The sequence below is a fragment of the Sus scrofa genome, chromosome 1, assembly GCF_054392235.1.
Source record: "Sus scrofa isolate SSC_HxYL_T2T_F1_AM1 chromosome 1, Sscrofa_HxYL_maternal_Yorkshire_Landrace_v2.0, whole genome shotgun sequence".
NCBI lineage: Eukaryota > Metazoa > Chordata > Mammalia > Artiodactyla > Suidae > Sus > Sus scrofa.
Window position 1 is genome coordinate 87,579,081 of NC_139383.1, and position 27,933 is coordinate 87,607,013.

Sequence of the window (27,933 nt, forward strand, 5' to 3'; positions counted from 1 at the left end):
TCATCTGCTACTCTGCCTTTATAATGAATTTTAAAAAGTGGTATATATACACAATGGAATACTACTCAGCCATAAAAAAGAATGACATAATGCCATTTGCAGCAACATGGATGGAACTAGCGAATCTCATCCTGAGTGAAATGAGCCAGAAAGACAAAGACAAATACCATATGCTATCACTTATAACTGGAATCTAATATCCAGCACAAATGAACATCTCCTCAGAAAAGAAAATCATGGACTTGGAGAAGAGACTTGTGGCTGCCTGATGGGAGGGGGAGGGAGTGGGAGGGATCGGGAGCTCGGGCTTATCAGACACAACTTAGAATAGATTTACAAGGAGATCCTGCTGAATAGCATTGAGAACTATGTCTAAATACTCATGTTGCAACAGAAGAAAGGGTGGGGGAAAAACTGTAATTGTAATGTATACATGTAAGGATAACCTGACCCCCTTGCTGTACAGTGGTAAAATAAAAAAAAAAAAATCTATAATGAAAAATGTTATTATCTTCCCTAAATTACAAAAAAAATAAATATTTAAATGAATAAGGCAAAGGGTAATGAAACAGAGTTTTAAAATATCAGGTTGGTGTTCCCTTCGTGGCTCAGTGGTTAATGAACCCGACTAGGAAACATGAGGTTGTGAGTTCAATCCCTGGCCTTGCTCAGTGGGTTAAGGATTTGGCATTGCCCTGAGCTGTGGTGTAGGTTGCAGACGTGGCTTGGATCCTGTGTTGCTGTGGCCCTGGCATAGGCTGGTGGCTACAGCTCTGATTAGACCCCTAGCCTGACAACCTCCATATGCCACCGTTGCAGCCCTAGGAAAAGACAAAATAAATAAATAAATAAATTAATTAATTAAAATATCGTGTTAATTGTAATAGCTGTATGTTATCAAAGACTAAATATCATAAGAAGAAAATATACACAAAAACTTTCATAACTGAATAATCTTGAATGTAAAGTAATTTAACTTCTTGTAATGTTAATTTCAAATTTTTTGACCTAGTTTTTTTCTGATCTAATTAGATCACCTTTGTTTTTAACTTCATAACATGGCCTATGAATCATTTATACCAGGACTAGAACTTTCCATGATGCCATTTTCTTGTTCACTTACATCTTTGCATTACTAGTGTTATCTTTAACATGTGGGTGTCTTTGTGGGAACATTTTAAAACAATTTGTCCTTCTTGTAAAGGTTAGTTCAGATAAAACTCAACAATATAATCTGCAGATCCTTGCAAATGATCTCTTGTAAACTGCTGTAGGGTGTAGGAAATCAGAATGAATGCATGAGAGTGTGATCATTTATCCCTCTGTGCCTGGATCATTCACACTTCCTTCTGGATATTTTGCTCACTGTTTGAGACGTAGGGTCTCTGACCCTACTTACTGAACAAGGATGCATTGATAATCCATGTATTAAATACAGGCTCATATTATTTTTTATTTTTAGAAAAAACTAGAAATGGAAATTCTAATATTTTTCTTTACATATCCCCAAGAGGACTCTGTTGTGTTTTTCCTGGGGGTATGCATATCCTCTTCTTGTTTAAAAAAACCTTTATTGCAGCTGAAGAAGCCACCTAAATGTAAGGACTCACATATGAAGTCAGCTGAACATAAGGATTCAAAGATGAAAATACTCTTATGGCTCAGAGAAGCAAAGTAGGGCTTGTAAATATGAAGTGCAGTAGAATTACAGCAGAAAATTATTATTAACCTACTAAAAAAATGAGAGAGGTTTACGTTGCCCTAGATTTTTCTGTTAAAATTCTTCCTTCCTTCCTTCCTTCCTCTCTTCCTTCCTCTCTTCCTTCTTCTGTTCCTTCCTCTCTTTCTTTCTTTCTTTCTTTCTTTCTTTCTTTCTTTCTTTCTTTCTTTCTTTCTTTCTATTTCTGTCAGTAAATTGCTTCATGATTATGTTTAATGCCTAATTCATATCTTTTGGTTGAGGCCTGTAGGACCTTGTGAAGTTAACAGAGTCAGGAACACCTCATTGCTTTTCTCTTTACACTACTGGGCTGGGATCTTTTACTTGAATCCCTGCACTAATGAGCCATGAAATATTATTTTCTGATAATTTAACTCCGGGACATTGGGGATTTGTCTGAACAATTGAGAAAGGGATGGAATGTTTGGCTTTCAGAATAGTTCACTATAATACATAAGATTTTTCTTAAAAAATCAAAACTAAACAAATAAAAATCCCAAAGCCAACAGTCAAGAAAGTTGTATCACAAAAAGTAATTGCACATTTAAACAGATAACTTTTAATGGCCAACGAGCACTTGAAATAATGCGCAATGTCCCTGATTATTAGAGAAATGAAAATCAAAACTACCATGAGATACCACCTCACACCAGTCAGAATGGCCATCATTAATAAGTCCACAAATAACAAATGCTGGAGGGGGTGTGGAGAAAAGGGAACCCTCCTGCACTGCTGGTGGGAATGCAAGTTGGTACAACCACTGTGGAGAACAGTATGGAGGTACCTTATAAAACTATACATAGAACTACCATATGACCCAGCAATCCCACTCTTAGGTATATATCTGGACAAAACTTTCCTTGAAAAAGACACATGCAACTTCGTGTTCATTGCAGAACTATTCACAATAGCCAAGACATGGAAACAACCCAAATGTCCATCGACAGATGAATGGATTAGGAAGATGTGGTATATATACCCAATGGAATACTACTAGGCCATAAAAAGAACAAAATAATGCCACTTGTAGCAACATGGATGGAAGTAGAGATTCTCGTCCTGAGTGAAGTAAGTCAAAAAGTGAAAGACAAATTGATAACGCTTATATCTGGAATCTAATATATAGCACAAATGAACCTTCCCACAGAAAAGGAACTCATGGACTTGGAGAATAGACTTGTGATTGCCAAGGGGGGAGGGGGAGGGAGTGGGAGGGACGGAGAGCTTGGGGTAAATAGATGCAGAATGTTGCCTTTGGGATGGATTATCAATGGGATCCTGCTGTGTGACACTAGGAACTCTGTATAGTCACTTATGATAGAACATGTAAGGTGAGAAAAAAGAATGTGAACATGGAAACTGGGTCGCCATTCTGTACAGTAGAAAATATATATATATATATAAACCTTAAAAAATAAATAACTTTTATTATTATTATTATTATTTTGTCTTTTTGCCATTTCTTGGGCCGCTCCTATGGCATATGGAGGTCCCAGGCTAGGGGTCTAATTGGAGCTGTAGCCACCAGCCTACGCCAGAGCCACAGCAACGCGGGATCTGAGCTGCATCTGCGACCTACACCACAGCTCACGGCAATGCCGGATCCTTAACCCGCTGAGCAAGGGCAGGGATCGAACCTGTAACCTCATGGTTCCTAGTCGGATTCGTTAACCACTGCGCCACGATGGGAACTCCTCTTTTTTTTTTTTAATTATTATTATTATTTTAAATAACTTTTAGATAAGTATTATTTACTCACTATTTAGATATTTAAAGAAGACACCATGTTTTATAAAATAAGAAAATGCTAATTTCTCTGGAAATTGCATAATCTTTTTAGTTTTTTCCTTCCTAACCACTCTTAGCCAAGAAATTTCACCTTAACAGTTTAATGTTTTTCATTATCCAAAGGTAAACAAACTTGCATGTATGTTTGGATAAATAAAAAATACAAGTTCCCATCATGGCTCAGCAGTTAATGAATCTGACTGGCATCCATGAGGACTCAGGTTTGATCCCTGGCCATGCTCAGTGGGTTAAGGATCCGGCTTTGCCATGAGCTGTGGCATAGGTTGCAGACACGGCTTGAATCCTGCATTACTGGCTGTGGAGTAGGCCAGCAGCTACAGCTCTGATTTGACCCCTAGCCTGGGAACCTCCATATGCCTCAGGTGTGGCCCTAAAAGGCAAAAAAAAAAAAAAAGAAAAAAAAGAAAACATCACAGGGAAAGTTAAAACTCTCTTTTTTGTTTGTTTAAATTTAAATATAAGTAGATAAATAATAATTTCAAGGAAAACACTTCCTTAATTTTAAAGTGTTATTATATCCTCAATAATGCAACAATATTTTTGATGTATATTGATGGATGCTGAACGAGTAGCACAATGGTATAAATTAAATTCACAAATCATTCTGTTTTTGTAAAATCTGTTCATCCACCATTTTCACTAAATTAAAAATTTTGATTTTCAAGCAAAGAGCAAATGGAACAAATATTCCTTGAAAATACAGTTTCACTGTTTCATTTGTTCCCACATATTTTTCAAAATTGTGCATGTGAAAAATCATATAGTATAATAATGAAAAACTTGTCCTCTGCCTGCCCCCTCCAAATCCACAATCTCCTTTTTCAGGGGCAAACATTTTTATTTCTTTTCAGCTATTTCTTCTGGTATTTTCCTCCATATTTTCTATTGATGTCCCATCAAGGTACAGAGCTTTGAATTGGTATCTTACACCCCCCCCACACACACACTTTATTTTGCTGTCCTTTATTTTTCTGATATAATTATATAATGATTTGGGAGATAAGTCTATATTCAGTTTTTTATTTCTTTCTTACTGGCTGAAAATATTGTTTACTACAAGCAATTTGGTATTCTATGACTCTTTCATAAAGCTTTTTTCTTTGTAGATAATAATTTCCTTTTTTCCCCACTTGCATTAGTTTCCAATGTACCCACCATAAATTTTTCAGGGCTCCATCAAATGCTTATCAATATTAATTTCCACGTTTGAGGCATTTCTGATAGTCTATCAATTTCATGAACTTTTAGACTTCCTTCCCAGATCCTTCCATATTACATTCTCTATCCAGATCAGTTGTTTCCTTGACCTGCTGGTTTCCTGTCATTGTAGGACCTCCTTTTGCAGCTTTGTCCTTTGTTGTTTACTGTTTCCAGTCTGGTAGTTGGGAAATACTAGGCTGCTTGTTCTGGAGGGGGCTAGAAGAAGATGACTCAGTGTGGGGCTGGGGGTGAGGTCACACCCCTGTCCTCTCATTTGAATTCTCCAAGTCTACAGCCTTTTTCCAGAGATTTAACCTCTGCTCTCCTGTCTAGGGGAGAGATGTGGTGGCAGTGGGAATAGCATGTTTGCCTGGTTCAGCAAGATGATGGAGGGGACTGGTATATGAACCCAACTGGCATCTGTATTCAGCCTCTGTATTCCTTCTACTTTCTGATACTTCTGAGTGTCAAGTATCTTCAAGTCTTTTGTGTCTCTGGAGTTTCTACAGATGAATTCACTCACTCAGCTCTCCTCAAAAGCCATTTCTGCAGGCCTTAGAATCTTCTCTTTCCCTGTTAGATCAATTACCATGCTTCATGTGCTTTCTACCTGCAATGCATTTGTTAAAACTCTCATCTATTGATGAATCTCCTGCTGTTCTCCTGCTCCTTGTGCTGTTTGCCCTTTATATTCCTTTGCTCTCTTTTTGGAATTGTCTCAGGAGGCAGAGAAGAGTACTGAGTGTGGTCATTCTATTCTGTTTAATTAAACTTTGATCCTTTTCAAGGTCTCTGAACCTCCCACCTCTCACTATCCTGTATTTGTTAGAGCTGAAGTTAGTGCCTTTTTTTTTTTTTTTTTTTAAGTCTGCACCCTCAGCACATGAAAGTTCCCAGGCTAGGGGTCAAAGTGGAGCTGCAGTTGCTGGCTTACACCACAGCCACAGCAATGTGGGATCTGAGCTATGCCTGCGACCAACACCACAGCTCACAGCAATGCCAGATCCTTAAACCACTGAGTGAGGCTAGGGATCAAACCTTCATTCTCATGGGTACTAGTCAGATTTGTTTCTGCTGCACCACAGCAGGAACTCCAGTTAGTGACATTTTTAAATCCGTAAGCTTTCCCTCAGTGGTCTCACTCAGAAATTTCCTTATCCTATTTTTAAATTCCTTCAGGGTCTGGTACTATACCTGTAGTAAAATCTTAAGCTCTTTGAAGACAAGAATACAGTTTCTAATTATGCAAGGTATACTTATTAAGAGCTCCCTAACTGGGGTGCTGGGATATACCAGTGTGCCACGACTGAATGTGGGTATAAGACACTGAGTCTCTCAATCTTTCGGAAGCCAGGCTGGTTCCAGGCCTTGGCCTCATACATTCCATTTACTGCAGTTTGTCATATGACCAGTACCGTTTTCTATGTGAAGTATGACTTGGAAAATGTTGGGAGCTCTGTTCTAAAGCAGTGTGGCTGGCATTTTCATTTCGGGATTCAATATTTTGGACTGTTCAGGTTATCTTTACAGGCTATGAGCTTTATTCTTTGGTTAATATTATTAATAGAAGTGAAAAAAACCTCTAAGTATTCATGAAAAATAGTCTATATTTAAGTGGATTTTTTTGAGGTATATAACTAGATGAATTTAGCTTTGATTTACTCTATAATCTTTTATTTATTAGTATTGGAAATTCACTTCAGGTAAAGGACATATTTCAACAAGTCAGGCTATGTCTTAAATCCAAAAGCTGGAAATTTTTCCAGCCTATGGAGACTGGATCCAGAAGAGAAAGGGGGAGAAAGAGATTGCCTTTGTTTCTCCCAGCCCAGTCTTCTGCTTCTGCTCATCTTTGTGTATCTACCCTATCTTTTCTCTCTTCTGTAGTCCTAGTTAAGTGCCCAGGGGAGACTGACAACCATCAATCATCTTTCAATGCCAAAATCAAACTCCTAGGAGAGAAACTTATTGTCCCAGCTTACGCAGGTTTCCAAACAAAGGCAATAGTTTCTCTGGAGAAAATGATCAACCCAAAGTCAAATAGTATGAACATGGCTGAGTGGCTTATTCCTTTCTGTAGGAAAAGAGAGGTTCTCATGGAGGACATGTAAGGATTGGTCAGATGCTCCAATCACAGCCATTGCAAGCTTGAAAGCAAGTATCTTTTGCTTTGTGACATGTAGGGTGTCATATCACCACAACTTTCTCACCATGGATGCCTGGGGAAATTGTGGTTGACTTTATTCGTTGTTCTCATAATATCAGAACTGGGATTTTTTTTATAGTTTTGAAAAAAGATTTTTTTTTTTTGAGGAAAGAACATATTAAAGTCAATTGTTGCAGAATATGGGTGATCAGTCTATGTGAAAGTTTCTGGATAAATTGAAGTGTGTTTGTCTAGCAAGGAAACTGATTATCTTTGTGTGGCTTGTGCAGGACTCTGAAAGCAGTGGACTGGATAAATTGGAAAAGGGTGAGATGAGAGGCTGGGGAACCATTAATCGCAATCATCCCTAGCAAAAATAATGAAGTACTGAAATGAGTTGGGGAAGTGGGGAATGGAGGACTGGGGACTAAAATGATGGTGTTAAAGAGGCAGATTGGTAGGAGATAGTGTTTATTATTTTGTGAAGTAAGGAAAATGTAGAAAGTAAGAAGAGGCCATGTTTTTGACTTGGGCAAATGAGTAGATGGTTGTGCCACTTTTTGAGATACAGAATTTTCCCCAGACCAGGAAGTTCTACTTAATTTCCTTATAAAACAGGTTTGAGTGTGTATACCTTCTATTAACCTTGATTTTACTTCAGCCGACAGAGCCATAGCACTTCACATGTGCTCCCAGTGCAGACAATTCAGAGGTGTCTTCCACCCTGCCTTACCATGAGGCTGCTTTGTAGAAGGATGTGAGTCCTCAGCTATCCCATTATCTCTTGCTCTTCTCTGGGTGTGCCATCAACTTTGACCTACTGAGATTTTTCAACTGCCTGAAATTTGCAGACATAAAAGTCCTTTCTTGAAAGCTTCCCATATTCCAATTTACCTTGTGCTGAACTTGGCACATTGTAGATGTGCTGAAATCTCACATTGTAGATGGAGATGGGGTTTGCATTTGCGTTTCTTGTTCTCTCTTGGAATGACTTCCAGTGGTAAGCAAGCCTGTCTTTATGCTGATGTTTTAATATTAAAGATTTATTGGGATTTATAAATTAAGAACTTTATGAAGACAACCAAAGTTTGTTGTTTTACATTTCATCTCTCTCTGGAATCAGTGATAAACATCAATTTGAGCTCATTTTATATGCATTAATTAAAAAAACAAATATTATTCAATTGTGATGTTATCTTTTGGTTCACCTAGATAGATGTGATCCAAGGAACAGTCTTTGCTCTGATCTGTTGTCTACATGTTACAGAACAAAATTTGGGTCCACTCACCCTCAGGTAGTAAAGCCAGTCACTCTACTGACACTGGGTTGTGGTGAAGGGAAGTGCAGTGCAGTGTTTATTGCAAGGCACCAGACAAGGAGTCTGGGAAGCTAATGCTCAAAAAGCCCAAACTCCTGGATGATTTTCAGCAAAGCATTTTTAAGGGCCAGGTGAGGGAGAGGAGTGGCAGGGTGTGCGGTCAGCTTGTGAGCAGTTCTCTGACTGGTTCATATTGAGGTAACAAGGCACTGTCACCTTATCAATCCTCAGGCTCCAGTAGGCCTGGGATCCATGTGCTCACAGTCATCTAATGGTTAAGGTCTTCCATTTGGTGGGTGTTTTATCATCTGTAAAACAACTCAGGAAATGCGCATCAGATACTGTTATCTCTGTACTTCAGAGAGGAGCTAAAACAGGGGTCTATACCAGGAAGGCCCCATATCGTCCTGATCAGTTACACAATGTGTTGTCTCGGTTATTCTGGTATCCTCTGTGTGCACCAAAATTGTTTGCTCTGTAATGTTCGCACTGAATTTTGATTTTCTCATTTTAGATTCCATACTATTTGCAGTCAGCCCTCAGACTATGACTCTGTTAATGATCAATGTCATGCTAAAAAAAAAAAAGGCTTTTTTTTTTTTTTTTTTGATGTGGTCTGAGAATTTCAGGCAGTTAAATTCCCTGTCAATGAACAAATAGATTTTACGACTTCCTTGGCCCTTCAGTTTTCTCTGTAGCACTGTGATCATAACAGAGAACAAACCTGACTTCGTATTGGATCTATTTCTTGAGCTCTAACCTTCGTGTTCTATTGCCTATGCTTAGTCATGGTAGCTCTGCACCTTTGTAAAAGAGTGTTGCCTAGAGCCTGAAATATACAGCAAAGCCCATTCTCAGGGCTCTACCTCTCAGATTGACCTTTAAAGGTATAACACTTCTAACAGAGAATAACATTTGTCTTGTTGGAAGTTTATAAGAACATTATGATCAGACCTAATGGACAGTTGCAAGAACAAAGGATTATCACATCCCCTTTGGGATCTGGCTGGCACCAAGATGTTTGCAACAAACAGCCTCCCCCCTTCCCCCTCTTAGTATAAAAGAAGCCTGAATTCTAACTTGGGTAAGATGGTTCTTTGGGACACTAGTCTACCATCATCTTTGTCTGCTGGCTTTCTGAAGAAAGTTGCTATTTCTTGTCCCAACACCTCTTCTTTTAATTTTTTGGTCTGTTATATGGCAAACAGTATAAGCTTGGACTCAGAAACAGTATCTCTATCTTGATCTTTCCTTCTCTCACTTGTGGCTGCATGTTCTGTGTTCTATCATCATCTGCATTGTCTGCTACAATTAGGCCTTGTAGAGGCTGCATCAATGGGAAGATTATTTAAAGCCCTCTTGGTTGAAATAGTCATTTCCTGTTTGGCATATAAATTAAATATATGGAGTTCCTGTCATGGCTCAGTGGTTAACAAACTAATATCCATGAGGATGCAGGTTCTATCCCTGGCCTTGCTTAGTGGGTTAAGGCATAGACTGGCATCTACAGCTCCGATTGGACCCCATATGCCATAAGTGTGGCCCTAAAAAGACAAAAGACAAAAAAATAAATAAATAAAAAATAAGTATGTGATCCTTCAACTTGTAGCAAGACTATATCCCCCTAACATCATTGACATCTTCTGATTACCTAATGGAAACCCAGCAAAGAATAGAGGAGATATTTATACTTAACTATTTCCTGCTCAATATTATATAGATGATATTTCCTCTTCCAGGTATTAATTTTACTTTAACTTCAATATGATGATAATTTGTAATACAAAGATATGACCCTAGAAGTTGGAATTTTAGATTCTTTAGCAGGTTAGTGGTGGAAATATTTTGAGGAGGATAGGAGTTTTTCTGTCATTTTATTATATAAGCAGGCAGTAAGCCTCATCCATTTGTATGTAGGAGGAAGCAAATCCAAGGGCTTTTAGGTTTTTTCTTCCTTATACTGGTATAATGTGAATGGACTATGGGGGAATTGTCCCTAAGGAAAAAAAAAATTGGAAAGACAGTGGAAAAACTCAATGAGCAAATTCATTGTAGCCTACCAGAAATAATGACACTTCCTTGGGCTTTATAGCCTCTGGAAGAGTTACAAAAATATTATACTGAGAGATACAGGCAGATATGGTTTTCTTGTGCTTTGCTTTATTGCACTTCACAGACATTATGTTTCTTAAAACTGAAAGTTGTGGCACCTTGCATTGAGCAAGTGTATTGGCACACATTTTCCAACAGCATTTGCTCACTTTGTGTCTCTCTGTCACATTTGGTGATTATCACAACATTTCAAACTTTTTCATTATTATTTTATTTGTTATGGTAATCTGTGTTAGTGATATTTGCTGTTATTGTAATTATTTTTGATGCCATGAACTGTGCCCATATAAGATGGTGAACTATTGATAAATGTGTGAGTCCCGACTGCTCCACTGACCCCTCTCTCCCTCTCTCTCTCCTTGGGTCTCGCAGTTCCCTGAGATGCACAATATTGAAGTTAGGCCAATTTATAAATCTACAATGGCCTCTAAGAACTCAAGTGGGAGTTCAAGTGGCTCAGTGGGTTAAGAACCCAACATAGTGTTTGTGAGGATGTGGGTTCCGTTGTTGGCCTTGCTCAGTGGGTTAAGGATCCAGTGTTGCCACAAGCTGTGGCATAGGTTGCAGACATGGCTTGAATCCTCCATTGCTGTGGCTGTGATATAGCCTGGCAGCTGCAGCTCTGATTCAACCCCTATCCAGGGAAATTCCATATGCTACAGGTGCAGCCCTAAACTTTTTTTTAATATAAATAAAATATTAAAAATGTGTTCAAGTGAAAAGAAGAGTTGCACTCTTCTCACTTTAAATAAAAAGTTAGAAATGATTAAGCTTAGGGAGGACATGTCGATAGACAGAATAGGCTGAAAACTAGGCCTCTTGTGTCAAAGAGTTAGCCAAGCGGTGAACACAAAGGAAAAGTTCTTAAGGGAAATTAAAAGTGCTGCTTCAGTGAACACATAAATGATAAGAAAGCAAAATAGCATTATTGCTGTTACAGATAACATTTGAGTGGTCTGGATAGAAGATCTAACTAGTGACAACACTCCCTTAGGCCAAAACTTAATCCAGAGCAGGCCCCAATATTTTTAAGTTCTATGAAGGCTGAGAGAATAAGAAGCTAGAGAAGAAAAGTTTGAAGCTAGCAGAACTTGGTTCTTGAAGTTTAAGGAAAGAAGCTGTCTCCATGACATAAAAGTGCAAGATGACATAGCAAGTGCTAATGTAGAAGCTATAGCAAGTTATCCAGAAGATCTAGATAAGATAATTCATGAATGTACCTACACTAAAAAACAGATTTTCATTATAGATGAGATAGGCTTTTGTTGGAAGAAGATGCCATCTAGGACTTTCATAGCTAGAGAGGAGAAGTCAATGTCTGGCTTCAAAGCTTCAAAGAACAAGCTGACTCTTTTGTTAGGTGCTAATACAGCTGATAAGTTTAAGTTGAAGCCAATGCTCTTTTTTTTTTTTCTGTTTTCTTTTTTTAAAAAAATTTAATTGAAGTATAGTAAATTTAATATGTTTCAGGTACATAGCAAAGTTGTTTATATCCTTTTTCAGATTATTTTCCATTATGAGTTACAACAAGATATTGAATACAGTGTTATACTGTGTTATACAGTAGGTCCTTGTAGTTTATCTATTTCATATAGTAGTCTGTATCTGTTAGTTCCAAATTCTAAGTGTATCCCCCACCTCCCCTTTCCTCTTCGGTAACCATAAGTTTGTTTTCTATGTTTGTGAGTCTGTTTAAATAAGTTCTTTTGTATCTTTTTTTTTTAATTTTTTTTGTCTTTTTGCCTTTTCTAGGGCTGCTCCCACAGCATTTGGAGGTCCCCAAGCTAGGGGTTGAATCGGAGCTGCAGCCACCAGCCTACACCAGAGCCACAGCAACGCGGGATCCGAGCTGCAACCTTCACCACAGCTCACAGCAACGCCAGATCCTTAACCCACTGAGCAAGGCCAGGGATCAAACCCGCAACGTCATGGTTCCTGGTCAGATTCATTAACCACTGCGCCACGACGGAAACTCTGGTTCTTTTGTATCATTTTTATTAGAGCCCACATATAAGTGATATCATGGGGAGTTCCTGTAGTGGCATAGTGGAAATGAATCCGACTAGGAGCCATGAGTTTGTAGGTTAGATCTCTGGCCTCTCTCAGTGGGTTAAGGGTCTGGCATTGCCATGAGTTGTGGTGTATGTCACAGATAAGGCTCAGGTGCTGTGTTGCAGTGGCTCTGGCGTAGGCCTGCCGCTATAGCTCTGATTAGACCCCTAGCCTGGGAGCCTCGATATGCTGTGAGTGCAGCCCTAGAAAAGCCAAAAAAAAAAAAAAAAAAAAAAAAAAACCCAAAAATTGATATAATGATATTTGTCTTTTTCTGTTTGACTTACTTCACTTAGTATGAGAGTCTCTAGTTCCATCCATGTTGCTGCAAATGGCATTATTTCATTGTTTTTGATGGCTGAATAGCATCCCGATGGACATTTAGGTTGCTTTCATATCTTGGCTATTGTAAATACTGCATCTATGAACATTGAGGTGCATGTATTTTTTGAATTAGGATTTTGTCTAGATGTATGCCCAGGAGTAGGACTGCGAGATCATAAGGAAACTCTATTTTTAGTGTGTTTTTTTTTTTTTTTCCCAGGGGTGGTTGGGGGTGCTGTGGCTGTGGCATGCAGAATTTCCAGGCCCAAAGATCAAATCTGTGCCACAGCAGGGACAATGCCAGATCCTTAACCCACTGAGCCACCAGGGAATTCCTCTTTTTAATTTTTTAAGGAATTTCCGTACTCTTTTCCATAGTGGCCATACCAATTTACATTTCCACCAACAGTGTAGGAGGGTTCCTTTTTCTCTATACCCTTTCCACCATTTATTGTTTTTAGATTTTTTGATGCTGGCCATTCTGAGCAGTGTGAGGTGATACCTCATTATGATTTTGATTTTCATTTCTTTAATAATTAGTGATGTTGAGAATATTTTAATTTGCCTATTGGCCATCTGTCTGTCTTCTTTGGAGAAATGTCTCTTTAGATCATCCCTTCATTTTTTAATTGGGTTGGGTTTTTTTTTTGATATTGAGCTGTATGATCTGTTTGTATATTTTGGAAATTAATCCCTTGTCATTTGCATCATTTGCAAATATTTTCTCCCATCCCATGGATTGTCATTTTGTTTTATTTATGGCTTCTTTTGCTGTTCAAAGGCTTTTAAGTTTAATTAGTTATTAGAGTCAAATGCAGTTGGTGACTTTAAGTTGAAGCCAGTGCTCATTAACCATTCCAAATGTCCTAGAGCCCTTAGGAATTATCCTAAATATACTCTGTCTGTGCTTTCTAAGTGGGACAACAAAGCCTAGATGACAGCATATCTGTTTATAACATGGTTTATTGAATATTTTAAGCTCATTGTTGAGACCTACTGCTCAGAAAAAAAGATTCCTTTCAAAATATACTGCTCATTGACAATGCATATGGTGACCCAAGAGTACTGAAGGAGATGTGCAATGAAATTAATGTTTTTCTTCATGCTTGCTAATAATTAATGACCCATGGATCAGGGAGTGATTATGCCTTTCAGATCTTATTATTTAAGAAATATATTTTGTGATATAGCTGCCATAGATAGTGTTTCCTCTGATGGATCCAGGTAAACTAAATTGAAAGCTTGGAAAGGATTCACCATTCTAAATGCCATGAAGAACATTCCTGATTCATGGGAAGAGGTCAAAATATCAACTTTAATAGTAGTTTGAAAGAAGCTGATTCCAATTCTCATGGATGACTTTGAGGGCTTTAAGCTTTCAGTGGAGGAAGTAACTACAGACGTGGTGGAAATAATGAGAGAACTAGAATTATAAGTGGAGCCTAAAGATGTGACTGAGTTGCTGTAATTACATGATAAAACTTTAATGGGTGTATTCATGACTTTTACATGCACTGGGAAATCAAAAAATTTGTATGACTACCTTTATTGTAGTGGTATGGAACCAAACCTGTGATATCTCTGAGATATGTCTATAATTGGAAAAAGCTATTTTAGCAAGAGGCCTCTTTTTTTTTTCTTTCTATTTATGGCCACACTTGCAGCATATGGAAGTTCCTGGCCTAGGGGTTGAATCAGAGCTTCAGCTGAGGCGTGCGCCACAACCACAGCAATGTGGGATCCAAGCTGCATCTGCAACCTACACTGTAGCTTGCAGCAAGGCCAGGGATTGAACCTGTGTCCTCATGGATACTAGTTGGGTTCTTAACCTGCTGAGCCACAAGGGGAACTCCAGCAAAAGGCCATTTTTATGTGTTCTTTACATACCTTATATACAATGTAGTTTTAATAAATAGTACACAATTAGCAGTAGGGTAAAACCGCATTTTAAATCTGCATCTTCTCTGCCATAGAAAAGAATGTGAAAATAAGGCAAGAAAGATAAGGATTTATACAGCAGTCCCTACCATACAACTAGCATAGTGCTGTAGTATTAATGGTAAATGTCTTCTATTTGGGAGGAGATCAAAGCTATCCTATCAAAGACCATTTTCAGACCTTTACCAATATTCCATTTTGAGCCTTTTTAAAAGAGTGTACATACTATTATATAGCCGATTATGGAGAAGCAGAAAAAATTGAGGTTTAAATTACCAGAGAATTAGACTTTAGTGGCTTATTGGATCACTAGCACCTGGAAGACTGTACATGAAATGATTTCCATACATAAATCCTGTACAAGATGGAACATATCTGATGAGGAGCAGACCAGCCTGTTACCTCATGATGTATCCAGCTACATAACGTGCAGGTCTTGTGAAAAATAAAAATGCAGAACTCGGAGTTCCCATTGAGTGCAGTGGTAATGAATCCAACTAGTATCCATGAGGATGCAGGTTCGATCCCTGGCCTCTCTCTCTCCCATGAGCTGTGGTGTAGGTCGCAGACAGGTCTCAGATCCCATGTTGCTGTGGCTGTGGTGTAGGCCGGCAGCTGTAGCTCCAATTTGACCCCTAGCCTGGGAACCTCCATATGCCACTAGTGTGGCCCTAAAATGCAAAAAAAAAAAAAAAAAAAAAAAAAGGCAGAGCTCATTGGAAGAATTAGAGCAGAGCATTATACCAAGCCTGGGCCTCTCCTAAGGGTAGGGTCTGTGTGACTGAATAGGTCTCATGCTCTTGAAGCCAGCTCTTCCTCTGGCTGTGTTTGCCCAGGATGCCAGGGAAGTATCCTAATCCTCCAGGTGTTTACTCATCTTCCTCCCTATTTCACTACTGTTGTCTGTCATTCCATCTTGTACACTTATATCCTCTTCCTGGTAAGATCCAGTCACTGATGTGATAACAGTCACTGTAACCTCCATGGGTATGAATTCTATAGATGCTTACAGCTGAGAGCAGGTCTGATATATTGAAATATGGAGAGAAACTAGGACCAGGAAAGGGATGGAGGGTGGGAGGCCACAGGAGGCTGCAAAGTGGGCTTGAGGATCTTGAGTACCTGTGGAAAGAGGTACCCTATTGAAGGGAGACTCCTCAAATGGCCTAGTAGGAATGGGTTGAAGAAAACAAGTTTTTATATTCACTGTTTTACATGGGTTTTATGTTAGGGTGATGTTTTCAGATTGAGAAGGTGAGTTTGGGTGTCTGTATGTATATGCCAAGGGGTTGTCAACTGGGGGTGACTAAGGAGGAAAGGAAGCCCACCTTTAACCCGGACACTGGGTTCTTTTATCTGCAATAGAGCCTATAGCAGTTTACTCACTCTCATGCCTAGCAACTCCAAAGATGGCTCCTGCAAAAACTTTCACCCTGCCTTAAAATACACCTGCTCATCACTTTAAAGCAGAGGTTGGATGTTTTTAATGTGGGACAATAGGACTGATATTAAAATTTGTAGTGAAATGTCAACTATCCATATACTTATTGGATGTACAACTCATGTTGATCTCTGCTGTTAATATATAGAAAGGCAGAATATCAGTTATTTGTCATCACCATAATGCTTATACAACAAACAAACAAACAAACAAAAATCCCCAGTATTTTGCAACAATTAGCATGTATTTAATGTATAAATCTGTGGTGTTCCCTGCCTAGGCTGGGCTTTCCAAGGCTTGCTCATGTGTCTGTGGCCAGCTACACAGGACAGCCAGGCAACTCTGTTGTTCTTGGTTGGTCTTGCTCCCATGACAAGACATCTGTAGGCTATTGGTTGGTACAGATATTCTTCTTTTTTTTTTTTAATGATTTTTATTTTTTCCAGTATAGCTGGTTTACAGTGTTCTGTCAGTTTTCTCCTGTACAGCAAGTTGACCTTGTCACACATACACACATGCGTTCCTTTTTCTCACATTACAGACATTCTTATCCTATCAGCTGGCCTGGCTTCATTCCATGTGTCTAATGTCCTCTAGTAGGCCAGTGTGGACATGTTTTCATGGCAGTGGCAGAGGGCAAGAGGCGGAGGGCTTGAGTCACATCTGTTAATATGCCATTGGCTTAAGCAAGTTGCAAGACCAGCCTAGATTCAAGTGATAAGGAAATGGATTCTGCCATTTTAGGGAGCAAACCTGCAAAGACACATGGTAAAAGATGTAGATAAAGGGAGGAGTAAAGAATTGAGATCATTTGTACAATCAATTTACCACAATTGGTAATCTGGGCACTTACTAGTAAATCTAATAGTCTATCAAAAGTCCTGCTAAGACTATTAATATTTAGATTAAAAGGACATGTGTTTTTAAAGCTTTACCTTTGAATCAAGTTGATTCACTCAGAAATATAATACCTACACACCAGTTTTAAGTATACTGTCTCTTAGGCTCAGTCTACCATTCTGTGCCCTGTAAACATTTCTCCTTTGGCAGCTGTCTTGATGTTGGTCTGTAAATACAGAGTGCTGGAAGGACCCTGTTGAGGAGGTGGTGACAAGAAGGTACTACCTTTCCAGGCTCAGCCCTCACTCCATTGTAATCATCGGGAAGGTCAGTGGCTCAGTGTACAGATGGCCAGTGGGGCTAACTTTAGGGGCCCTCAAGAACCAGCTCCTGCCTGTTGTCTAGTGGATGTGGCAGCTGCAGCCACATCTTCAGGTAGCTATCTTCCTACCTGGCTGGGACATTTGTGCAGACCAGGTGGGGTCTGTTACCCTCTGGCAGGTTTCTTACCTTCTGACAGGCCCTATGTTCCTGTGGTAGCTCCACCCTCTTCTAAATCCTTAGTGCTTCATTGTCTCATAGCTTGCATCTTCACAGCCTAGTAGTTTTTCTTCTGCAGGTGCATCTCTGAATCCATTAGACCAGGAGTTGGCAAACTATGATCTGTGGACAAAATAAGGGGATACCATCCTATACTTAACAAATTAGCTAAAAATTCAGAATTAGCATAATAGCTTATTATGGGAAAGTTGTGGGGAGGCAAATATTCTCATACAATACTGGAAGGAATATACTGATTTGGGGAGGTCAGTATGAAATATAAAATAATATATGCAGTATGTAATGCAACTCTTACAATGTGCATATACTCCTTAGCTCAGAAATTCATAAAATAATGAGGGTATGTGAAGACTTACATATAGTTGTGCTTATTGCAGTTCTGCCTATAATAGCGAAAACTGGGAAAGCTTTAAGTATTCAGTGGCGGGACTGGCTGAATAAGTTGTAGGCTACTTATGGATTAGACTATTAATACTCATGTTGGAGAATTATATTAACATGGAAAAATAGTCATTATATATTTTAGTTCTTGAGCTTTTAACAAAATATATTTTATGATGTTAAAAAAACAATAATCAGCTCTGATTGGGGGATTTTTCTGTCTTCCTCCATTTCTTCATGAATTTTCAGATTTAAATATTTTTTAAGGTCTTTGTCATACAGAATTGTGATATCATTTCTCTATCACTGGACCACCCAGTGAAATCCTACCTTTTCTTATTGTTTAAGAAGACTTTTTATCTTCTCCAAATCAATATGTGGTCTTTATTTAATATTTGTTTATATCCATTGTACTGGTCCTGGTCATGGGGCAGAATCCCTGCTGTCTTCTAGGTATTGAGTTGTCATTAAAGCCTGGCTTTAGTGTTTTGGGAAAGATGCTAAACATCAGTGCTCAGAAGAAAACAGAGGTGATGTTCAAACACAAGCATCTTCAAATTGGGGATAAAGTTTTCTGACTTGCTTCATTTCTTTGATAAAGATCCTACCCCTGTCATGTAATATAAATCACAGAGATATAGTGGTGAGGGTAGTGTGGGCAAACTTGGGAAGATTGGGAGATACTATCCTGTGGGAAGTGGTTTCTGGAGATACATGTATGTCATGGTCAAAAACTACATCATGTGAGGCTGGTGGTGCTGTCATGTCCTGCCTTCTGAGGCCTCTATGTATAGCATCTTCTAGTCTTCATTACTCAGTGACCACAGGAGCCACACCTCCTAAGGTAAGGATCCAGTGTGGGTGATTTTGTGTATATGATCTAAAGAAGCCTCGAAAAGTCCTCTTAAATTGATAGAATTATGGATTTTTTCCTTTGTGTTTTAAAATTTTTCTACCACAAATGGGTAGTGTTTGTGTGTTAATAATAGTAAAAGTAATAAGAGATGTTTGGGGTTAGGAAAAAAGCCTAAATTCAAAGGAATATATTTGAGGTAGAATTTCATGCTGACTTGCCCTTCTTCCATCAATTGCAGTGCTTAACGATTACCTTTCCCATCTTTGGACAAGGACAGAGTTTATGAGTATGACAGGCAGAATAGTATACAGTCCTAAAAATAATTTTTATCTTTATTTAATTATTTATTTATTTTTCTTTTTTGCTTTTTAGGGCCACACTCGTGGCATATGGAAGTTCCCAGGCTAGGGGTCAAATTGGAGCTACAGCTGCCAGCCTACACCACAGCCACAGCAACACAAGATCCAAGCTGTGTCTGCAACCTATACCACAGCTCATGGCAACAGTGGATCCTTAACCCACTGAGTGAAGCCAGGGATCGAACCCCCAACCTCATGGTTCCTAGTCGAATTTGTTTCCACTGTGCCACAGTAGGAACTCCTAAAAATTCTTTTTAAATCCTTGCACTGTCAGGGACACTGTAATGGTCAATTCTAGGGGTCACCACTCACGTCTTTCATGTGAGTGATGCCCCGTGGAGTCGGGAAATGTAGAGTTACCATGTTCTCCTGAATATTAATTTACCTCTAAACTAGTTATTTAATCTGTCAAGAATAAGAAGAAGCCCTGGGGTACATTCTATATTACTTCATAATTTAATGTGTTAAGACAGTTTCTCTAAGGGCTGTATTAACTCTGACAATTGACCAACTGTCAAATAGAACAATTTACTTCTTTAAATCATTTTTAAATTCCTGAAAAAGGTCAGGGTCATTTATTTGATTTCTTAAAAACTGAGACCCCTGGCACTAAGCTAGGGGAGGCTCATTTACATAAATTTTTTAGAATTGTTTAATATTTTTTCGATCTGTGTGGTTAGTTCTAGTGTCTTGTAGGTCTTGGATTAAATACTTAACACTGACATTTTTGGTTTCACTCTGCAGGTTATGTCACTGATATATCTTTGGACAAAGCAAGACTAATTAAAATACTGTTGTGTTATATTTTTTCATTTCAAATCCGTGCAGTTTTGAGAGTGAAAATATGTAGGACTTCCTAATCGAAAACACACAACTTGTTACAAGTCTGAGTCTCACTTTAATTTCTTTGGGTCTTGTGTTGACATTAATCTCACACAGAGAGAAGGCTGGCTGGCACTGTGGAAGGAACCCTGAAGCCAAGCCATAAGACATAAGGTCCAGTCTGGACTCTGTCACTAGCTAGTGATAGCCTCACACTTGATTTCTCTGCTTTATTGTATGTAAAATGAGAATAATGGTATCTACTTATGTAAGTTTTCTATGGCTGCTATCACAAATTACCACAAACTTAATGGATTCAAAACATAAATGCATTATCTTATAATTTTGTAGGTCAAAAATCCAGCATAGGTCTTGAGAAGCTGAAATCAGAATAATGGTAGGGCTGTGTGTGTCCTTTTCAGGTGACTCTAGGGGAGAATCCATTTCCTTATCTTTTCCAGCTTCTGAGGCTTCTCAGATTCATTGGCTTGTGGCTGCATTTCTGCATCTTCAAACCTATGAATGTTTCATCTCTCTAAACCTGCTTTTGTCATTATATCTCTTTCTCTTACCCTCACTCTTGTGCCTCCTTCTTCCCCTTTTAAAGACCCTCGTGGGAATTCCGGTTGTGGCACAGTGGAAATGAATCCGACTAGCATCCATGAGGATGTGGGTTTGATCCCTGCTCTTGCTCAGTGGTGTAGGTTGAGGATGTGGTTCTGACCCCTCGTTTCTGTGGCTGTGGTGTAGGCCAGCAGCTGTAGCTCTGATTCCACACCTAGTCTGGAAACTTTTATATGCCGTGAGTGCAGCCCAAAAGGCAAAAAAAAAAAAAAGTCCCTTGTGATTACATTGGATCTAACTGGATGGGTAATTCAGGATAATTTTTCTATTTTAACATCAGCTGATTAGCAATGTTATTTCTCTCTGCAACCTCAATTCCCCTTTGCCAGGTAACCTAACATATTCACACAGGTTCTGGGGATTACGGTGGACATTTGAGGAGAGCAGTATTCTGCCTGCTGCACTGCTGTACTCACTTTATTTGGTAGAGAGTAAGATATAAAAACACACTAATATCATGAATTACTCTAATCATATAATTTAAGATATTGGCTGGACAAAATATTTGCATGCATTTCAAGATGAAATAGACTTAAAAACTCATCCCATCAACATTTGCCATTCCCAGTTTTTTGTTTTAATATTCGTCATTCAGTGGTTATCTCATTATGATTTTAATTTTCATTTTCCTGAAGACTAGTAAGGGGAATTCATTTCCATGTGTTTCACTGGCTATTCATATAACTTATATTTGTAAAGGTTCTATTCAAACATTTTATCCATCTTTAAAAATCACATTCTATCTGTATTGAGTTGTATGAGTTTATGAGTTTGTGGATTTGGGTTATATCCACTTACCTAAACTGGAATTGCTTTTCCCAAGGTTCCCTTCCCTGTATATTTCTGGTTATTGTGGGCCAAGAGAAAATCTGCATGGGATTTGAAATGCAGATGTGAAGCAGCAGCCATTGTCTTTTATTCACGGAAGGCTGGAACAAGGCAGGTAGTGCTTCTGCAGCTCACACATGTTACTGCTTATCTTCTGATCACCCTTTTGTCAAGAGGTAGCAGCTGGTAGTTCCTCTTGTCCAGCCAGAATCATCCTTACATTGAACTTAACCCAGGTGCATGTTTGTCTTTTCTGTTATTGGTTGAATCATAACCCCACAAAAAAGATTAATTGGAGTCCTAACCCTTAGGAACTCAGAATATGGCTTTACTTGGACATAAATTCTTTCTAGGAGTAATCAAGTTAAAATGAGGTTTTGGGAGTGGGCCCTAATCCAGCATAACTGGTGTTCTCATAAAAAGAGAGAATTTGGGTACAAAGACGGACACGTGCAGGTAGAATGCCTTGTGAACATGAAGGAAGAGATTAGACCTACTTAGTAAAAGCCAAGGAACGCCAAAGATTGTCAACAAATCAGCAGAAACTAGGAAGTTAGGAAGCTAAAGGCATAGGACAGTTTCTCAGGCCTCAGGAAAAGCCAACCCTGCTAGCGCCTTGATCTCAGACTTTCTAGTCTCTAGAACTAAGACAGTAAGTTTCTTTTCTATGCCAGTAGCTCCATCAAAATTTTATATCTCTCAAGTCACTTAAGTTGGAAGCTTGAAGGTGGTGAGAGACTGACTAGAGTTCCAGCCTATCCTTGGTGTTCTAAGCCAACCTTGCAGGTTCATTTGACTTCTTTTATTTCATACTTGAGTTTCCTTCCCAGCAGCTTTATCTGCTGATCTCAGGTTCTAGTGCAGAGGCAGCAGTTTTACAGAGACAGTCTCCCATAACTTCATGAGGTCAACTTCATATAATAAAATCTTTCTCTCTTTCTCTCTCTCTATTCCCCCTGTCCCCACCAATGCACACACATCTAGGGCTTCTGTTGCTTAGCTCAAACCCCGATTGATATAGAATCCTTTATATAGTCTTGCTACCAGTCCTGCATTAGAAGTATGTTTTGGAAAGATTTTTTCCCCCCTATTTTTATTCTTTCCATTTTGGTAATGGTGTTTTTTAGATATCAATTTTTTAATTTTGATGAAATAGAATTTATTTGTCAGTTATTTTTTGGGGGTCTGATCTGAGAAAAATTTGTTTCAAAATCGTAAAGATATTATCCTACTTTTTTGAGCATGGTGTGAGCTGATGGCCAAAGTTCTTTTTTTTTTTTTTTTTCTTGTGGCAATTTAGCTGTCCCAGTACCATTTATTAAAATGACCTTTCTTTCTTCATTGAGTTGCCTGGTATCTCTGTTGAAATTAATTGACTATATCCATGTGGTTTATGGCTGAACTCTTTTCTGTTCCACTGATTTACTTGTCTACCTTTAGGCCAAGATCACACACTGTAATGACTACTATAACTCTAAAGTAAACTTTGGAATCAGGGAGTGTAAATCTCACAACTTTGTTCTTTTTCAAAGATGTTTTGAATATTCCAGATTCTTTGAATTTACATGCAAATTTCAGAATGTTTGTCAATTTCTTTTAAAAATTCTCCTGGGATATTGATTGGGACTGAATTTGATATATAGATCAATTCAGGGAAGTATGCATATTTTAATAATATTGCTATGCTGTAAATATGGCATATTTCTCCATTTTGGGGGGTTTTCCTTAAATTCTTTTGGGGCATGGATTTTAGTTTTCAGTGTAGAGGTTTCACATCTCTTTTATTAAATTTATTCTTAAGTATATTTCAAGTTTTTGTTAATAGTATTTAAAATATTTTCAATTATTTGTTGCTAGTATATATAAACACAATTTATTGTTTTATACCAATGTTGAGTCAATCTTATTAAATTCATTTGTTCTAATTTTTAAAAATTGATTCCTGGGTAAAATCTAAAACACTGACAACACCAAATACTGATGAGGATATGAAGCAACAGAAAATCTCATTCATTGCTGGTGGGGATGAAAATGGTACAGCATCTTTGGAAAACCTTTTGGCAGTTCTTTACAAAGCTAAATATAGACTTACCATATGATCCAACAACTGTTCCTCTAAGTATTTACCCTTAAGCCGGTATATGCATGTTTATCATAGCTTTCTTCAGAAAACTGAAAGCAACCAAGAGGTACTTCAATAGATTAATGGTACATCTGTAAAGTGGAATATTATTTAGTGATACAAGAAAAGAGCTATCAAGCCATGAAAAGACATGGAGGAAACCTAAATGCATATTCTTTTTTTTTTTTTTTGTCTTTTGTCTTTTTGTCTTTTGTTGTTGTTGTTGTTGCTATTTCTTGGGCCGCTCCCGCGGCATATGGAGGTTCCCAGGCTAGGGGTTGAATCGGAGCTGTAGCCACCGGCCTACGCCAGAGGCACAGCAACACAGGATCCGAGCCGCGTCTGCAACCTACACCACAGCTCACGGCAACGCCGGATCGTTAACCCACTGAGCAAGGGCAGGGACCGAACCCGCAACCTCATGGTTCCTAGTCGGATTCGTTAACCACTGCGCCATGACGGGAACTCCCTAAATGCATATTCTTAAGTCAATCTGAATAGACTATATATTTTATGATTACAACTATGTGACCTTGGGAATAAGCCAAACTGGAGACAGTAAAAAGGTCCGTGGTTGCCGAGGGCTTGTGAGAGGCAAGGAGTGCATGCAGTGCAGAGCTCAGCAAGTCCAGAGCAGCAGGTGGCGGGGGAGGAGATGGGGTTGGAGTAATGGCAATGAGGTAGAGGGAGGTGGCTCATTAAACTCTGACCACACCAAAGTAATGGAGTCTCAGGCCTAATGGCGCACAGCTGATGCAGCTTAATTGTTTTTATTATAGTTGATTTATAATGATTTGCCAATGTTTTCTGTACAGCAAAGAGACCCACTCATACAGATATATACATTCCTTTTCTTATATTACCTTCCATCATGGTCTTTCCCAAGAGATTGTGTATAGTTTCCTGTGTTATACAGTAAGACTTCATCACTCATCCATTCTAAATATAATGTTTTGAACCATATAGGCTCTTGTTTTAGCAATGTGCTTGGGCCAAGTGGAGCCTCATCAGATGACAGCAAGCCCTGGAAGGCTTAGGAAGTAGGTGCAGCTGATGCAAAGGAGAAGAGTGTTTTTCTTCTTTCAGTCTTTAGGACTTTTAGATATTAAGGCCCAGAAAATTTATATGATACTTATTCTGTAAAAGTACATGATAGGACCTAAAACTACAACTAAGTTTCATGAGTGGCTTAGAGCACTGATATGTGTTTCTAACAGCCTGAGGTAGGTGGAGAAGATAGAGTTTGATATCTGTTCCTTTTCAGGTTGTTTTCAAGTCATTCTGGGCCAAGGGCACATCATGCCCCTGACAGCTTCCGTCGTGTGTATCTTGTGGAACAGTCTTGTAGGGGATATTCTTCCCATCACATTAGTTGATGCTGGGTTTATCAATTACATAAGCTATGATCATGACTTTGGAATTTAATACAAATAGTATTTTTATCCATAAGTGTAGGGCTAAGTAAACAAATAAGTAACATCAGAGTTTCTGGTTCTTAAGGTGATGAACAAGCCAGGGTGGTTGGCTTCTTCCTCCAAATCAACCTTGGAGAAACTATAGAATCATGAGGTAAAAAAGAATTCAAGGAACTAACCACAATGAAACTTCATGAAGACATCCTTGTGAGACTGAAGTCTGTGTTTGCTTCTATGTATAGAAGGTAAGTGGCTACAGCCCAAGGTGGAAGGTGTTAATAAGGGGATTTGTTAGAGAATCGCAGTGAATAAGATAAGCAATAGAAATCTGTGGAGGGTGACTATGCAGCCTAAGCAAATGTAAGGAGGTAGATTCCACAGGCTTATGCAATTTCCTTTCCTGAGGCAGAGGCTGCAGTTTTGGACTCAGGCTTCTGGTCACAAGAGTGTAGTCATGGAGCCCAGAAACACAGGGCTCAAAGAGGAAATGGAAATGAAAAGGTTTTGAATGTGCAGGAAAGTCACCTTAAATAAAACCTGATGACTAAGGCCGACACCACTGTAAATTTCTGTGTTTTGTAAGAACACAGTAATGTCTCAAATGCCTGTTCTCTGAGAAACAGGTGGATTTTCTCCCCAGGTACTGAAAATTTAAGTATCACTATTATGAGAATTAAATGAGGAGATGCAATTACAGTGCTTAGCTCCGGGCTAGGAAAATAAGGAACAAATATTAGGTGTTGCTTAAAATTATTTTTAAGATTAATCTGAGGGGTAGGGTACTCCTTGGGAGGCCAGTGGAACTCACTTGATAAAACTTCTGTTTTGCCAGTCTTTTTCTTCTATATGACTATCAAAAGAAAAAAAAGTTTTCTTAATAAGGTAGGAAGCAACACAATACCTATGAAAAATGTTATATTCTTGTAGAGAAATCTATGAACCTACAAGCTGAAGTACTCAGGAAATCCCTTTGGGAATTGGACATAAATGATATTGTTGGAGAGTATCAGAGACTGCTTGGGCAAATGAACACGTGTGAAGTATTCTTCAAATAGATCACAGAAATTGCACAGAGGTAAGAGATAATGAAGGCAGGGCTTTTCCTTGTCTGGACCTCTATTAGTTGGATTATTCAGGTAAAATCAGACATTACTTTGACAATTCATTTTTAAAAGATGTAAGAGTGATAAAGCGAACTGTTTTCCTGGTCCTAATTCTGGCCAACAAGGAGCTATTAGCTGTTAAAATGGAAGGGATTAAAACCTTGGGATAATGCAACTTTTTATTATGACAATTTAGAAAACTACAGAAAAGTGAGTGATTAAACAAAGATCCATGTACTTGGATTTAATAATTATTCACATTTTGCTGAAGGATCTGTTCTTTCTCTGGGCTTCAAATACTGCTAGTGCCAATAAGGAAAATATTAAGTTAGCAATAGCAGTTTGATAAGTGGAAAATGATGGAATGGAGCTATTTATCAGGATAGTACCTCTTCTTGGTATTATGCGATATCTATTGTCATTTTGTAATTCTTTTTCCCATTATGAGTGGATTTCTTTCTGAGTTTTTCATGAATAACCTTCATGTCTATAAGTTCCCCCTTTGAAAAAAGTGGGCAGTCATTCATTCTCAGTGGAATGCACTATTTTTCAGTACAGAGAAAAGATCATTTCAGTGCAATCCTTTGGATCTAAAAACCCCATACAGAGAAAAGTGAAGCAATCAATGGTTTGATTTTTATTGATATGGAAAGTAATGATTCCGAGAAATATCTATATATACAATGCAATGGTAGGGTGACTTCTATTTAAAAATAAATCTTGAAGTTGTAAGTAAAATAGCACTTCACCTTTATATGATTCTATTCCTTCCAAGAGCTTGACATTTTTTAAGATTTATTTCTCCATTTATTTTCATCATAACTCTGTGATGTAGATAAGAAGGGATAGATATAACTTAATGATTAACATTCTAAAAGGAAAATGTATTTTTTTGGTATTTTATTTGAAAGTCAAGAGAATATATCTTATTGTCTCATACCTAGAAATATGAAGACCATAAAATATATTGAAACATGCAAGTTTATAGTAGGTATGTATCCTTTTTTTCTTGAAAATTTATGTTTTGATGCTTATAACCCATAGAGTAGAAAAATGAAACATAAAATACCATATGCTTTGTTTTATGACTGTGGATGATATGATATGTCACTATCCCTCTGAAGGCCAAGCATTTGTCTACCATAAACCCTGGAAGCATAAAATCAGCATAACTGTATGTCTTCGTAAGAACAGTATAGAGGGAAGAAAGCTGGCAGGCTTTATGAAGTCCTGTCAGATACAAATAGGAAGGATCGTTAAAGCCATTTAAGACAATACTTTTAATGGTTTTCTGACAATTCAAACTCTGTGCATGTAATTCTCATTGACATATGTTTGAGTCATGTCTTTCATTGAAGTATATACTTTAGTATTACTAGGCATAATCTATTCTTATAGAGATTATAGACAATTTTATTTCCCTATTTATATTATATAGCATTTATTGTTAATTTTTTTTTACAAAACTATTAGGAAAGAGAAGAAATGCATGTTTTGGAAAGAGAAGAAATGCATGTTTTGTTTTGTTGTTTTTTTTTTTTTTTTTTTGTCTTTTGTCTTTTTGTCTTTTTTGTTGTTGTTGTTGTTGCTATTTCTTGGGCCGCTCCCGCGGCATATGGAGGTTCCCAGGCTAGGGGTTGAATCGGAGCTGTAGCCACCAGCCTACGCCAGAGCCACAGCAACTCGGGATCCGAGCCGCGTCTGCGACCTACACCACAGCTCACGGCAACGCCGGATCATTAACCCACTGAGCAAGGGCAGGGACCGAATCCGCAACCTCATGGTTCCTAGTCAGATTCGTTAACCACTGCGCCACGACGGGAACTCCCTGTTTTTTAAAAAAATAGTGTCTTTGTGAACACGTAGAAATGTACTTGTTAGAGGAATCCAACCTCAAACAGTATATTTATCAAACCATGGCATCAGAAAAAATAAAGCTTCTTCACTGCACTTTTAAGTTA

At 38.3% G+C, this 27,933-nt stretch overlaps 1 long non-coding RNA gene across 15 annotated transcripts in view; it reads left to right on the plus strand.

Annotated features, from left to right (window-relative positions):
* LOC106508944 (uncharacterized) overlaps positions 1–27,933 on the plus strand; it is a 768,001-nt gene that overhangs the window by 58,192 nt on the left and 681,876 nt on the right. For 11 of the 15 annotated variants that reach the window (XR_014807830.1, XR_014807832.1, XR_014807851.1 and 8 more), the window contains 2 exons: positions 24,955–25,114; positions 25,797–25,944. This is a non-coding gene — a long non-coding RNA (uncharacterized LOC106508944). Of the gene's footprint in view, positions 1–24,954; positions 25,115–25,796; positions 25,945–26,916; positions 26,964–27,933 lie in introns of all 15 variants that reach the window. The other 4 variants (XR_014807852.1, XR_014807831.1, XR_014807842.1 and 1 more) reach the window with 1 other exon arrangement.